The sequence below is a fragment of the Triturus cristatus genome, chromosome 7 (genome assembly GCF_964204655.1).
Source record: "Triturus cristatus chromosome 7, aTriCri1.1, whole genome shotgun sequence".
In the NCBI taxonomy this organism is placed as follows: Eukaryota; Metazoa; Chordata; class Amphibia; order Caudata; family Salamandridae; genus Triturus; species Triturus cristatus.
Window position 1 is genome coordinate 1189657564 of NC_140590.1, and position 9831 is coordinate 1189667394.

A 9831-nucleotide genomic window follows, 5' to 3' on the forward strand; every position below is an offset into this window, starting at 1 on the left:
TTGTTATTATAAACCTGGATATTAGAATTTTTATTATTCTTTATTACTGTGAGATTTGTTTCTAGGTTCATAGGACTATCATGTAACGCAAAGTGAGGAAATGTTATTGAAAGTCTGACGCAACTAAGTAAATGGGGCAATGTATACAAAATTTCATAAAGTTTTGCACCCTAATCTCATGATTATGTGATTGTGCTTACTGACAAGTAGCAAGACCAGAGTTAATCCTAACTGGGGAAAGTTCTGGTTTGGCAGATGTACAGCCCAGAGAAAAATACATGAACTTCTCCAAGACTGTATATATTAAGAAAAGGGATTAAAATAATAAATACATATCAAAAAAAGTGAAAAAAACCTTAGGGGATCCACTTTCTAAGATAAAAGATTGCCAACCAAGACCCAGGGCAGACATGTGTGCAAATCCTCTGTGACATTTAGACCTCCTGGATGCTTGGAGTCCATCTGCAAGATATACCTGGTTTCCAGTTTACACAATTTGGACTCCCGATCACCTCCTCGCCTGCTTGCGGCTACCGCATCAATAACAAAATACTTGAGGCCCTGATTGTCACTGTTGTGGTACTCTTTAAAATGCTATAGTATGCGTTTGTGGACTGCATGTTTCGTACTTCCCACATATTTTAACCCACATGGGCACTGAAGTACATAAATTGCAAATTCGGTCTTGCAGGTGAGTACTTTACTGATTTGATGATCTTTCTCACTAAAGGCATCCTTGAAGTTTTTCATGTTGATGCCATGTGTACAGGACTTGCAAGTTTTACATTTAAAAAAAGCCCTGTTAGTTTGTAGCCATGAAGTTTTCTCTATAGTTTCCGGACTGGTGTTAACCAATCGGTCTTTCATGGAAGGGGCCTTACTAAAAGTAATGGAGGCTTTCTGAGGTAAGGTGGGACCTATGACTGGATCGCTTAAAATGATGGGACAATAATGATTAATAATTCTGTACAGCTCTGAATGCTGCTTGCTGTATCCAGTAATTATTCTGAATGTATTAGGATGGGAACTGATTTGATCAGAGATTACTGAATTAGCAGGTTTGTCAGAGAGGACTACTGGCTTATAGGAGTCAAGGAGTTCTTGTCTGTTAACTCTCATTGATTTGGCCAAGGCTGTATCAACGATATGTTCCGAATACCCCCTTTCCAGAAACCTGCACTTGCTGGCCTGTTGAGCTAATTTTAAATCTTGTTCACTGCTACAGACTTTCCTGAGGCGAAGCATTTCCCCGTACGGAATGCTTGATATTAAATGTGCTGGGTGAGCACTGCCTGCATGTAAAATCGTATTACCAGCAGTACTCTTCCTGAATAATCTTGTTTCAATTTTGTTATTGCTGATATAGATTTCTGTATCCAGAAATGTAACTGTGGACTGGCTCATAGTTGCAGTGAATTGCAGATTAAGCTCATCAGTACTGATTTCAATAACAAATGCCTCCGCCTGTTCTTTAGTTCCCCTCCATACAACGAATAAGTCGTCGATAAAACGAAACCAGACAATCACATTTTCATCAAAAGACTTCTTGTGTTGTACCTTGAGGACCAGTTCCTCCCAAGCGCCCATATGCAGACAGGCATAGCTCGGAGAGAAACTGGCCCCCATTGCTACACCTTGTAATTGTCGATAGAGTAAATTGTTATACATAAAAATATTGATATGTAGACAATATTTCAACATTTGGAGTAGCATAACATTGTGATCTTTAGATTGCTCCGACCTGCGTGATAAAAAGTACTGTACTGCTACTAAGCCATCCGTGTGCTTGAAGCTCGTATAGAGTGAAACAACATCTAGGGCCAGCATCCAATAACCCTCCACCCAAGTGACCTGCTGAATTTTTAATAAGAAGTCACCCGTATCATGTACATAGGAATCCAAGGCTCTTACATAACTTTGGAGAAAATAGTCAATGTAAACCGAAGACTTCTCCAGTAACCCTCCCCTGGCAGATATAATCGGTCTGCCGGGCGGTTTGTCCAGATTTTTGTGGACCTTGGGGATAAAATAAATCAGGGGGGTTATAGGGTTATTGATCTTAAGATATTTAAATTCATCTTCAGATATTAGTCGTTTGATTTTTCATTTGGTCAATTTCTGATGATATTCATTGTATGATATTTTCATAGTTGTCTGGTTGATACGTTCATAGCATTGTCTATCATTTAGTTGAAGATAAGCCTCCTTGTCATAGTTAGCACGTGTTAATAAAACAATGTTACCACCTTTATCACTGCCCCTGAGAATGACATCTTTGTCTTTACTCAATTTAGTCACAATTGCCTCATATTGTTGCGTTTGTCTGTCATATTTGCCCTTCCGGTTACAAGTTTGTTTCTGTAGTTTCTTCAATTGCGCCATTACATTTTCATGAAAGATGTCAATCGTATCCCGAGGCATAAGAGGATTAAAAGTTGACGGTGGCTTAAATGGAGTATTTGGAGCTTCTTGAATAAAAGGCAAATTCAACGTCTCTAAACTAACTTCCAATCCTGGAGAAGTCCCATAGCCTATACCGTCTGTTACCCATAACTCTAAGATATCACTAGGAAACGGTGTGTCACTTGGTGTAACTTCTTCCATAGAGTCTAAGTTGGAGGGTGTAGGAATTTTGTTAGTCTTCATCATATGATATTTACGCAGTTTGAGTTTTCTCACTGCTTTATAAACATCCAGTCTAGTGGTGGCATAATCGAAATTTGTGTGGGATGCAAAAGATAGGCCTAATTTTTATATTTTTTCTTCATCCTCTGTGAGATTTATTGAGGTCAGATTGATAATAGTGTGACTGTTGCCACTGTCTATTGTTGTTTCTTGGGTACCCATTGGCCCCTGCCTCTCTTCTTATTTTGATAGGAGGCGCCCCTTCCTCGCCCTCTGCCTCTGGCGCCATTTGTAATTTGCGTATATGTGTGTGTACCTGTATTTCTTGTGCGTACTCTTGATGAATTGTGCACTTTATCTTTTTTCCCACTTCTTCCTAGATATGTTATATGATATTTAACATTTAAGGGGCTTTGGTATGTGTTTTGAAAATGATGGTTTCTTGTTTTGCACGTGGTTATGAAGGAAGGTGTTAATGTGAATAGATGTTCACCTGAATGACAGGATTTTAATTCATCTTGTTCGCAGCACTAGTGACACTGCAAACGTAAAAACAAGTTGCAAAACTGCACAAAAAGCAACATTGTTTGTAACTTTTTGTTTATCTCATAATACAAGGATCAAAACTCATTGCATATTGCTTCATTCACCTTCAGCCTCATTTGCATGCATATCTTAAGACTGTGCACATTTAATGCTAGTGGATAGGCAGTGGTTAGGATTCGAGGTTCGGGCAATATCTCTTCAGATAAATTATTGTGTTGCTTATAAAAAGAAGAGCTAGATCACAGTAACTCCATTTGAAGTATGTATACTATTTGACAGTATTTTTATTAGTTACTTTGATGATTTTTTTAAAATTGTAAGCAGTTGTGAAACTGCTTACCATAATGTCTCTGATTTTCTGTTTATTTTAAGGAAAATACTAGCTATATTTTTGAATTTATGAAAACCATGAGGATGACAGCCAGGCTAAATATTGGTGTTTCTTTAAAGTGTATGTTACATCCTTGGTACATTGTGATCTGCACCACGTGTCCATCCGTTCTTCAGGGTATCATGACCTCACTGCTCTTGTAGAGTAGAGCAGGAGTGCAGCATCAGTGCAGCAATGTCTTCCACTCAGGTTAAATTGCGGAGGACTGAGAAGTAGACAACCAGGCAGATGGCTATTTACCTGACCTCAAAGGCACTGTAAACTGTCATAAGAATTCCACGTGCACGAGCTGTGGAAAAGTGGATTTTCCTGATCAGTTATGTCCCCTATCTTGGACCCCAACGGTTCTATATGCATGTTACAAACACATGTATGTTCCCTCCAGTTCCAGTTTCGAAGACGCAAACACATGTGCGTCCACCATCAACATGTTCTCTGTCAGATCCGCCATCAATGGGCTGGATATTTGATTCCTAAATAGGAAAGGCCAGACTAGTAATGCCACTAATTGTTGGGTGTGTGGTCGACTCCCTCCCTATCAGAATAACAAAGGAGTTCTGCCTTTCTTTCCACATCCGTTCACATATAATGGCACCTGTGGAGCATGGTTTAGGTTGTTGAATTCCATAGATTCAGACACAGCAGTTTATCAACATCATTGGATATGGGGAAATCTGAATATAGTGTTATACAAAGTCTGTCACCCTGACAAGGAGGGTCACCCTAGTAGAACAGGAACAGATCTAGAAAACGAAGTATACAGATTAGGTAATTTTACACCTAATCTCATGATTCTGAATGTCGAATCCGAAGTTGAGCTAATTTTGCCCATCATGTCAGTATTTCCAGTTAAAGGTGAATTATGTGTAAGGAAAGTTGGTTCCATACATATGGGCCATAGCAAATGCGTTACTATTATAGAATATAGTGATGAAGGCAAATCTTCATTTAGAGCTTCTCGCCATTCCTACTTTATATGTGGTCAGACGGCATATATGCGTCTACCTCTAGATTGGGATGGTACCTGTTACATAGCATTCCTTTTGCCACCTGTTTTCCTAGCTCCTCCTGATTATTATCGAAATACTCATTTAGTACACAATAGAGAGCGAAGAGATCTCCCAGTTGTCGATTATACTGAAACGGCATGGGACAAGTATGTAGATTTTAATAAAGGTATTTTTCCATATATAGGTACAATTTCCAATAGTAAACTGATACGTAGACTAACTAAGACTCTTGAAGCCGTAGTGAATGAGACTATAGCCGCCCTAGGCAATCTGACAGAGGAACAATCAGTGATGAGGATTGTTGTCCTTCAAAATCGGCTTGTCCTTGATGTCATCCTGGCCGATAGGGGCGGAGCTTGTAGGGTCATCGGATCCAGCTGCTGCGTATTCATACCAGAAAATTCGCCATCTGTATATAAAGCTATAACACACCTTCATAAGATTGTGAGCCAGATACACGAGGATCCAGGCACTTGGACTTGGTCCGGGTGGTTTTGGAGTCTGATATCAGCCTGGGGATGGAGAGTTCTATCCTTCCTAGGTATTGGCCTTCTTATACTATTCAGTTGCTGCTTATGCCTGCAATGTGGACCAGCGATTTGTGGTTTGTGTGCCACATCGTGTATTCCACATCAAGGTTTTCGTTCAAAATCCCGGAAGAAGAAAGAAGAAGAAATGATGCTCCATGAGCAAATCGATGGATTAATGAAGATTGATGTTTCTTGACGGGCAAGTAGGGGACAAGGAGGGAATGTGGAAAAGTGGATTTTCCTGATCAGTTATGTCCCCTATCTTGGACCCCAACGGTTCTATATGCATGTTACAAACACATGTATGTTCCCTCCAGTTCCAGTTTCGAAGACGCAAACACATGTGCGTCCACCATCAACATGTTCTCTGTCAGATCCGCCATCAATGGGCTGGATATTTGATTCCTAAATAGGAAAGGCCACCGACTTTATATGGCTAAGTTACTCCATTTTTACAGTTCAGGCGAAGTAGGCCCGATTCTGTCCTCAAAGCCTTTCCCTGCTCTCTGTCTCTGACAAGCGTCAGCTTGAGCTCGCATCTGCTCCCATGAACTTTGTCCTATTTCCTGTGCAGCTAACGGTGCCTGCCTCGGCCAGTTTTTGCCTGCCTGCCAAGAAGCTGTATTTCACCTTCGAATTATCTACTTTGCTCTTCAGCCGATGCATTCCTGTCTAGTGATTTAGGTAAACATTTCCTTTAGCTTCCGAGCAAGGGGCTTGGCCTCCCTGTGCTCATGCAAGTAATTCATAGCCCAGTTGCCATGGAAAATTTTCTGCCTCCTGCATCTCATATAGACACTTAGACGTTTGTGCACGCACACAGTCAGTATAGACTAAATTCTGTCCGAGAGTCTTTCCTTGTGGATAACATAGTTCTTTAAACATAGGATGTTAGATATGATTTGGGATTAGGTTGACTTGACCCCCCAGACTTTTCGTCTCCACATGTAGAGCTAATGTCAAGTCCCCTTCACCCCCTAGTTGCACGTCAATTACACGTCATGCTGCTGCGCGCGCATCTATGCCAAGTATTATCTTATAGATCCACCTATGTATGATAACTCTAACCAATTATGTTTCTTTTTATTCCTTATTACGCCCAGTTTCGATTACGTATTTACTATGTCACTTTTCATATCAATTGTTACGCCTTCTACATTCGTTTCATTGTAATGTACTTACTATAAAAATGCATGTCTGTCAATAAAGTATCGTACTTCACTTCCTGAACCTGCTTGGTGACGGAACCTGAAGGCCGCGACTCGAGTCGGCCATTTTGGAATAAAGCCCATTCAGAAACCTCTTATACCACGGATTCTGCCTCTTATTATTCTGAGCTATTTTGATTAAAGTTCCAGTATGAAATTCAGTCAGGTAAAGAAGAATTTATTTACCACAGAGCAGTGACCTTTCAATTAAAGTATAGTTTGGCTCTGTCCTGGATGCCTTAATAATAGTTTCATCCGGAGATCTGTTACGCTTCCCATTGCCTCTTCTTTTCTAATTACTGTGCCTTTCCACCTACACCTCACAAATTAAGACTCAGTAGAAATGCTGCCCAGTTTCAGAGATTCTATTCTTAATTAATCGCACATCATTGAGAGGATCACCACTTGCCATCATTTCCTCCCCCTCCGTGCCTGTACCTTTTTGGGCCGCTTGTAAAATCTCTCCTTTATCTGCTGTTCACTTAGAACTTCTTGATTCTCTTTTGGACTATTATTTGTCACTCTCCTCCTGGACGTTTGCCAATTTTTTGCATTGGTCCCTCCTTTCATTATGCTTTGGAGACTGCTAGGGTGAATAGCTATTCCTTTAGGTTTTGCATTACAACTGTAGACAACATGAAAATACAAAAAATCTAACTCCTTTCTCATTTAGGACTTCTACTTACCTCATAATGTCTTCCATCCCTTAAATATTTGAAGCCTGTAATTGCTGCATCCAAGTTCAATTTACCATCCTGTTTATATTGTGAACCCAATACCTACCTTATCAAGCTGCATTGTGCCGTCAATTCTCTCACAGCTCAGCCCACTTCAGACCTGGTTTTTGATCAATGACTTGTCGGTCTTCCGGAACCTTTGATCATTGGCTGGATAGGAACGTACATACGGTTCTGAGTCTTTACAGAAGTAAGTGTCTGACCGGCTATACCATATGTTATCAATGAAATGCAGGGGAGCTCTTCTTGAAAGTTTGGGACTGTTTCTTTTTGATGACAACACACAAGGGCAAGAATAAAAGCACTGTAGGTACTATTCTCTCAGCATCTACAGTATAATCTGTAATGTATATTCAGTTTAGGAAAAATATGAACAGTAGTCTCAATTGGGTAATGAGACACTGTCTCAACTGAACCATTGCACTCGGCCAAGCCAACCATGAGCCACTTCTAATACCAGGAGAGCAGCATCAGCTGGTTTGGGGATACTAAACCTGTCCCAGCTTAGCCCTCTTTTGCAGCACCTGCCAGCCACAGGTTTCTGTTTGCTTGTTCTCCTTGCTCAGGAGAACCCTGCTAGGGAGGTGACTATTTCTTGTCTCCGACTTTCCCTAAGGTGAGGGAGTAACAAATGCACTCAGCCAGTGACCTCCATGTTGAGCTTCCTCGGCTCCAAAACTCACACTTATCAATGCAGTAGATATATGTTAGTTTTCAAGATACTCTCACTCATAGGGTGAGCAGGACAGGATTTCGATTCATTTTGTTTGCAGCACTAGTGACACTGCAGGCGTAAAATCATGATGCAAAATTGCACAAAAAGCAGCATTGATTGCAACATTTTGCCAATCCCCTAAAAGGATCAAAGCTCATTTACATATTGCATAATTCACCTTCAGCCTCATTTACATGCAAATCGGAAGACTGGTGAGTAGTTAATGCTAATGGATAGGTAGTGGTTAAGATTCTAGCTTCAGTCAATATCTCTCAAGAGAAATTCTTGATGTGTTTTGGCGCTTATTAAAAGAAGAGCTAGATCACAGTAACTTCAATTGAAGTATTTCTACTATTTGATAGTATTTTTCAAAGGAACTTTAATGATTTCTTTAAAATTGTTAGCAGTTGTGAAGCTGCTTAATCTCATTTCTCTGACGGTACAGACAATGTAATTTAATAAAGGATAACAAGTGCAACAGGAGTAGGTTAGTTCAGTTGCAGTTTGGCACAAAGATTATCTGATGATGTCATAACATTTTTGAATTTTATTCCTTGCCATCCATGCTAGAATAATGTGTATGTAGTGTTACCTTCCATTATGTCTTTTTTTCTTTCTTTTCTTTTCATTTTCTTCTTTTTATTTGTTAATGTTAAGGAAGGGATATATGTAGGGCTGTGCTGAGAAGCTGGGAGGTGCTAAGTTCCATTCCATAATGAGGGCATATAATGCAGGTATTCTATTGATAGATGATTATGATGGGGATATTATAGGAGTTGCCTGTTCCTTTGGCAAGTTGTCCGATTGCCTTATGATCTGTACCAATAAATCTACCCCTACTACAAAGAAGATGTCTTTTCACAGACAATAGCAGAAGGCTGTGGAGAACATGACCTAATCACCTCTAGGAGCACCTTTCTTTTGGTCCAATCCATCACTAGGCTACTATCAGCCAAAATGGTGGACATTCCCAACCGAGGAACTGTAGTGGAAGTGGTGCCATATAAACCCCCAAGTACTATAATAAAAGGAAATTATGTGGCATTTTGTTAAGTCAGATTCTAGATAGACTTCAAAATGCAGATTGATATTTTTTTTAAATGTCTGCCAATGGAGTGTTTGTGATATCCTGGGATTTTAAAGATAAGATACTTACATTCTCTTGATTCACAGTCTTTCACTCATGAATGGGGGATAAAATCGAACTCAACAAGTCCCAGGAAACACGAACATTGTGATGTGAACAGAAGATAGTCTAGTCATTCGTCATTTCGGAGCTACTCCTGTGGCAGATCACTTTGACCCTGACAGCAGGAAAAAATATAACGGTGAGGAGTCCACAAGTTAACTGTCTCTAGTCTAGGTGATTATAGTGTGTCATGTGAAACATGTATGATGTGACCACACACACATGCAGACAAGCATTCAGACTAGGGTTGCCACCTGATTTTAATGTCCCAGCTGGTACAAAAATAGGCAAAATCACCTAAACCCTCCATGTACATACTTCTGGACCAGATTCACTTGACTCCACCCTTATACGTCACTTATTTACATTGATTTATGTAGATTAACGTTTCTTTATTTCGTGAGTTTTAATTTTCTAATAAACAAGAGGGATTACAAATGTATCACTGAAACACTACATGGTAAAACTTAGTAGGATTCTTTAACCTGTGCATACTAATGTTTACTGGAAATGTATTCCTTTTTTTTTTTCTTTTCTCTGTTCTTATTTTTCTCATTTCACCATGGCTACTGCATTCTGGGCCGTATACGAGCACCCTCGATCCGTCTGTGGTCCATGCAGATTCATACTCTTGGCCTCCACGGCACTGGTCTTATAAGGAGTGAGCGGGATCCACCACCACTAAGTCCATGGCATGATGTAATCATTGGACCAAGTATCCAAATTTGTGACCAACCAAAAAGTCTTTAGGTTAAAACCCTATTCTAACCACTTCAAGTAGTCCGTCCAAATCTCTTTTGGGCTATGTGGGTTGCATTTAATGTCTAATTTACATGTACAATTAACTGTATTTAACCAGGCTACCGGATGGGGAGGCAAG

General features: G+C 40.0%; 1 non-coding gene across 1 annotated transcript; it reads right to left on the reverse strand.

The window, feature by feature from the left end:
* Nucleotides 1–7411: 7411 nt before the first annotated feature.
* Nucleotides 7412–7721, reverse strand: LOC146811429 (Nuclear RNase P). The gene has a single exon (XR_014967314.1).
* Nucleotides 7722–9831: the final 2110 nt, after the last annotated feature.